Below are 6,880 nucleotides of genomic sequence, written 5' to 3'. Positions count from 1 at the left end.
TTATTATTTGTTAAAAAATGAGTAACGGACACTAACGAACTTGGGTGTAAAATGGTCCGAAGGACGATTTTAAAACCAACTCGAACTTTAGGGACGATTTTATATGCAAAAAGGGGTTGGGAGCGAAAAAAATTTTCGGCCTATACTTTTAATTAGTATAGGATTTGAAAATCGAACCAATTATTAAATCTATAAAGTTAGAGGTTCGTCGTTTAAAGATTTGAAAATTCAAGTAAGGTTCAATCATATTGAATCGAAAAAAATAAAATAAAATAACATATTTCTATAAAATAAATATTATTTTAAATCGGATGATAAAAAAAGAGTTGGTTTAACTTTTTTTATTTTTTAACCAATTTTTTCGATTATTAAAAGGTAGCAAAATAAAATTTTGATGAAATTAGAGAAATTGAACACAATGAATCATGGTGAAGGAGTACAAGCGTACAAAAAAAGAAAAAGGTAAAGAGAAAATATTTTGAAGAGTTGTTGAAAAAAAAAATATAAGATGTGTAAGAAGACAAAGTGATAATAAGCAAAGTAATAACAAGAGCATATGAGGGTCTTTATTAGTCTTTACGTATGAAGGAAGGAAAAAAGATATATACGAAATCTCAAATAAAGAATCAAGAAAAAAGAATGAGAGATTTGGATCATGTTAATTGTATTAAGGACCAGAATGATGAGGTTTTGGTTTAAGATGAGAGCATTATTGAAAGACGGAAGAAATACTTTTACGAGTTATTTAATAAAGGACAAATAAAAGACTCTTCCATGGTTTAGTCGATTACACAATGGAAGAAGAGTTTGTTAACTGAACTTTTCAATGAGATTTTAATGTCTAAGAAGATGCTAATCGAGTAGAGGAAAAGCATCTTGATCTCTATCCATAAGAATTAGGGGTTATATATACAAATTTGTGGAAACTATAAACATATCAAGCTCATGAGTCATACCACGAAGTTTTAGGAGAAGGTGATAGAACAAAAGTTGAGATAGGAGATACATATCTTGGAGAACCATTTAGTTTTATACCAGATAGATCATCCGTTAGTGTAGCTATATACTTGCTATGAAAAGTGATGGAGTAACAAAAAAGATCTACATATAGTGGTTAGAAAAAAATATACAATAGAGTATAAAGGAAGGTCTTATGAAAGGTTTTGGAAAAGAATAGAGTAAAGATTGTATATATTCATGTAATTAAAAAAGTATATGATGAGTGACAACTAGTGTGAAGACTCAATGTGATGTGATAGAGAATTTTTTATTGGTGTAGCTTGCACTAAGGATTATCTCCAAATCTATATCTTTTTACATTAATTTTGGAAGTACTTACTAAGCATATCTAAGAACCTATGTCATGGTGCATGCTTTTTACATGTGACATTGTCCTTATGGGAGAATCAAAGAAAGATTTAAATTAGAAACTATATTTATGGAGAGAAGTTTTAGAGGTATATGGTTTGCGCATAAGTTCGCCATGAGAGGTGAAAACACTAATATAAAAATGAAAATTGGATAAAACACCCTTACCATTAAGTATTTTGGATATATCATACAAGATAGTGAAGAAATAAAAAGTTGACGGAGTGTGTCTCATTTTATGTGACAAAAAGAAAAACATAAATATAAATTTTATTACATTGCCATTGAACGAAATATGTTATTTGAAAAAAGTGTTAGACAACAAAAATATTGCGTTTAGTTTATGTACGGTTTGAGACACATATACAGTGACAAACACATAAAAGACATAGACATAACAACACAGATTTTTCAACTTTTGGTGTCTAAGCATAAGACACAAGTACATCTCCCTATCTTATGAAAATATTAACATTGTGCTTATTACAAATTATCTCACCATTACCACTTTTCTACAACAATCCAAACCACCACCACCACCACTTTTTTACCACTGTTAACAACTCTTCAGCTAATAAAAAAAATTATTTAAAAAAAAAAATAAACAAATATCCATCAAAATTCAAATAAATAAAAAATCAAAAGGAGATTCGAAAGAAAACAGAGATAATAGAGAGGCAACGACGTAGGAGAGAGAGAGAGAGAGAGAGAGAGAGAGAGAGAGAGAGAGAGAGAGAGAGAGAGAGTTGACGCGAAGCAAAAGCTATGGCAGATCTGAGACATGGACCAAGGTAGACGCAATGTCAAAGAGCAAAGGAAAGGATAGAACGCACAGAAAAGGGAGATGGAAGAGAAAAGAAGAGGCCTCATAAAGAAAATGGGAGCAGAAAAGGGGAAAGATGGCAATGGAAGAAAGAAGAGGAAGGAGGGAGGAAGGAGGAGGGGAAAGTAGATCATCTGAAAAAGGAAAAGAAAAAGGGGGAAGAAGATTGAGAAAAAAAAGGATGGAGTTAGGATCCTAAATACATATATTTTATGTCTATTTATGTGTCACTGTGTCTTTTAAATTTTGTGTCTCAACAACCAAATAGTAGATATGTGCCATCGTGTTCATGTTTTTATGAACATGGATGAAGGTTCTCAATGGCCTAGAGAAGAGGGGGTTAAATCTATGGTCACTTTTAAACTTCTACACTTTAATTTCAAACCGGATTTAAATTTGAATCGTTGTACGTTGAGTCTACAATGTTGGTAATGTAGGAGACAATTTTATTTTGTCTCTTAACTATTTATCAGTAACAGAGCAAACCAATTACTTTTGAATACACTTAGTTGCTGTGACGTCTGCAAGATTGATTATGCATGAGACAATTTTATTTTGTCTCATCGAATAAAACCAAAAACAGAGTAGAAAAGAGTAAATGACACAGTCATGTATATCCTGGTTCAACCATCATGTGCAATGTGGCCTACATCCACTCTCCACCACAACTGTGCTGAAATTTTCACTATCTTTATCAAAGATTTACAAACGCCAATTCCCAATGATTCAACCTAATAATCATATCAAGGACAAACTAAACTTCTCATCAAGCTTGAGTTGGTTAGGTTCACTCCCTAGACTTTCAACCACTAATTGCTCACCCAACTTAACAAGAAAAACCTCTCAGATTTATGAATGCAAAACAGAAATATATACAAAAGATATCAAAATAATTTTCTGACTTTTCTCCAAGATTACTCTCTTTACCTTTTCTCTCAATGGATTTTACTGATACCTCACAAATTTGCCTTTTTCTATTGATTGAAACAAAGAAAGATAAAACTGAAGAATAGAAAATTCAATGTAAAATCATGCAGGAGAAGAAAGTTTAACTCAAAAGCTATGAAGACTCAAACAATGTGATCATTCTTCTTTCTTCAATTTCTGGCCGTTTACCCTTTTATGAAAGAGTAAAGTTTATAAAACTTGAGTTTAGTTGAATACCTTTGACTTTGTTCTTCTTTCCCATAAATCAGAGCAGTAATGCAGAGAAGAGATGGGACAACAGTAATGATTTTTATAGATAGTAGAGTTGGCTTGGATACTTACCTAACTTATTGTCTTTCTTCTTTTTCTCTTGACTTCAAAGATCTTAATCATTGATTCATTCTTTAGCTTCAAGTTTTAATTGTGACCTTTGATTTATAGCAGAGAAAAATAACCTTCATTTTCTTCTTCTTATTCGAAAATGTGTTGCTAAGAAGATGGTAGTTTTGACAAACTAAAGTGGTTGCACAAAGATAGTAACTCAACTTCTTTGATTTTCTTCTGCATCAAATCAGATTTTATTTTTTTTTCTTCGGTTCTAACTTTTGACTTTTTACTCTTTTTCCTTTTCAATACCAAGACTTGGTGATCTACTTTTTTACATTGCTTGAATCCAAATTGAACATACCTTTTTGCTTGTGAATCTTCTTTTCTTTGTTGATTTAAGGTTAGTAACGTGGGTTATGGACAGAAGAGAGAAGTGAGTGCTTGGTTAGAGAGTGAGACACATTGTTTACAGGTCGGAGAAGAGAATAAGTGCAGGTTCTTGTAATTGGACCTGTTTTGATAATATTTTATTTTTTTGCACAATAAACAAACGAATTACACACATTATTAGACTTTTAACTCAAATTACTAATATTTATCATCATCAAATAAATGTATTATTTTTCTTAGACTCAACAATGGACACAAAACAAACGCGACTAAAGAGAGTATGAATATAAATCAAGTGTGTTAGATATGATGATGTCTAGATAGATTAGCAGTCAAACACTTATGGCAAAACAAGAAATAAGGATAAAAGAAAAAATTTTGGAACGTTTATTATTGAGTAGATGGTAGAATCTCGTCTTAAATAGTTTAGACATGTGGGAAGAGGATTGTCAGAGCATCCAGTTAGAAGAGTAAATCAAATAAAAGATAGACAGGTAAAAAAAGTTAGAGATAGACAAGTATAGTAAAAGTTAGAGATAAATCCAAAATAAATCATACACTAAATGATCAAAATAGATATACATATAAATAATCTTAGAATAAATATAGTACATTATAAGATTCAATAGGGCCATTAGCCGATCTCATCTAGTGGGATAATGATTTTGTTGTTATTATTATTGTTGCTGCTGTTGTTTAACCGGTTTGGTCAACCTATTTTTGCCTTGAATACCTCATCAGTTGAACCAGCATGATGCACTAACACTGTTGTTCTTGAAACACTTAAATAAACGTCCGGAGTTTGGAAAGTTTAGAATTAAGAATTGACTAAGTTGTTTGTGCCTTATTTGACGTAAAATCCCTTGAAAATCACCGTCATAGAGAACTATTGGAACCGGCCTCTAAAACCATTAAGGGTGAATTCACTGATGAGCTTATTGTTGAACCTTGAATAAGGTGGTGAGATTAACCATTATATTGTCAAGCAATATTAGTGCCGTTGAACCCTAAACTTAAAGTTCATTAGCTAAATTTCCTTGGTAGTAACATGTACAATCATTAGAAATGAATGGAAAATTATTCACAAAATTAAGTGATCCAACACAAGAGAACAACCCCTTTTGTTTCAAATTAAAATAGAAAAGCATTAGGGATCATTTGAAAATGGCTAAAATTAAATTACTAAAGTCTAGCAACTCATCCAAGTTTGATCATGTTAACACGTTGAATAGCGGCGGTTTTTTTAAGGATTTGCGGCGGTTTTTAACCGCCGCGAAACGAAATTCCAGCAGTTTCATAAGTGTTGTCTATTAGGGGTGGAGATTTGATTTTGCGGCGGTTGTAGAACCGCCGCTATTTGGTAAATAGGTTTTTTAAAAAGTGGCGGTTTTATAACCGCCGCTATCCTGCACGCTGGTTTAAAAAAAATTGTGGTAGTTTAAAATTGCCACAATTTACTATATAAAATTATAAAAAAAAATCTGAAAGTCAAACCACTTTGAAATAATCCATAAAGTGTGTATTACAAGATCAACTGATAATACTAAAATGAAACTCAAGAGAGTCATTAGATAGAATTAAATTATTCTAGCCACATTTTAAATTAGAACATTCTAGCATCAATATAAGGCCTCAAGGAATGCCAATATTCATAGTATAGGCAGGGTGTATTAGAGGTAGAAAATCTAAAGCAACCTTTGAGTCCATTAGAGTCATTAGGTCACTCATATTTGCAGAGAAGGTGTATTTAGAATTTCCAACTGGACCAAGAAAGTGAAAAGGAAAAAAAGTTAAGGAAGTTCAAAATTAAAGAATAAGTGACATTATTGATTATCTTATTTTTATAAAATAAAATTAAAAAAAATTGAGATGCTAAGAGACAAAAATATTATAGTTGTATACCTTTTAACTTAATGGGAGATGCAGTCATCCCAAAAATTCAAGGGAGGTCAGAGATAAAGAGTTCAATTTCCTATGATAGAGCATCTGCATGAAATTAAATCAAATCCTGCAAAGGTGACAGCAAATTATTTCACCAAATTACACCAGCTTGTTGAGATTGGTTTTAATTATTTTATTTAAAGAAAAAATCTCAAATTTATTTCAGTGATATTTAATAAATCAAAATGACCAACATTACAATAAATGGTTAATATTATAAACTTACTTTCATTATGCAGGCATAAGGGTCTCTACCCTTAGCATGATGGCACTCATCCATTATTAAAAGCTTAATCATATCAAGTTTGAGAAAATTGTGCCTCAAACTTCTGAGCAATATAGCTGGAGTAATGACAAGCACCTTAGACATTCAAAAGAAAAAGTCTTGTTGATAATAAGTTAGTAACCACCTCCAAGCTATGCAGCAAATAAATATTTCAGAAGTATCACACTTAAAAGAACAAAAGATGCATGTCACACTTAGATAAAACTGAATATTGAAAAACGAAAAGTCGGTAATCTTCTTTTCTATTTTCTTTGAACACAGAGGCTTAGGCTAAAAACCATCTAGAAGGTAGAACTAGAACTAGGATTGACTACAAGAATAACATGAATGCTACTAACCTTGACACCTTTTTAATTTTTTTTTCAGGCATTAGCTACTAAACCAGTTGTATTTCTAGACTTGTGTAATACATTATAGATCCTTTGCCATTAACAACAGCAACCAAGAAATAGTGTATTTCTTTTCTCATTGCCAAAAGGGATAAATTACAATAGAAAAATTAAGCTTTATAAATGCAAAAACATGAGCATAAAATAGTGTAATAATACACCTCAAATTCTTTTCTTCTAACTCATAAGCCATGGAGTAATCTTAAATCAAATGATGTTAAAACTTAACAAGCAATGCACTGCTTAATAATGTAAGAATGAAACATGGTTCAATTGATAAAAAAGGAACTCCCAAAAACACATAAGATAGAGAATCTTGTAGCACATTACCATCTTAAGAATCAGTATATACAAAGACATGACATGAGTCTCATCCCAAAAGATTCCCAAAGACAACAACAAATAGAGGAAACATTTCTATCTTAGGAA

General features: G+C 31.4%; 1 long non-coding RNA gene across 1 annotated transcript; it reads right to left on the bottom strand.

The window, feature by feature from the left end:
• Nucleotides 1–5,464: 5,464 nt before the first annotated feature.
• On the bottom strand, nucleotides 5,465–6,138 carry LOC148573133 (uncharacterized). The gene is made up of 3 exons (XR_015905110.1): nucleotides 6,003–6,138; nucleotides 5,738–5,843; nucleotides 5,465–5,595 (listed from the first exon to the last, which is right to left on the bottom strand). It is a non-coding gene; the product is annotated as an uncharacterized LOC148573133 (long non-coding RNA).
• Between the last annotated feature and the right edge of the window lie 742 nt (nucleotides 6,139–6,880).

Source organism: Arachis ipaensis, chromosome B2 (genome assembly GCF_059453495.1).
Source record: "Arachis ipaensis isolate K30076 ecotype BB chromosome B2, ASM5945349v1, whole genome shotgun sequence".
NCBI lineage: Eukaryota > Viridiplantae > Streptophyta > Magnoliopsida > Fabales > Fabaceae > Arachis > Arachis ipaensis.
Note: the sequence above shows the minus strand (reverse complement) of the source record. Positions and strands in the feature narration are given on the sequence as shown.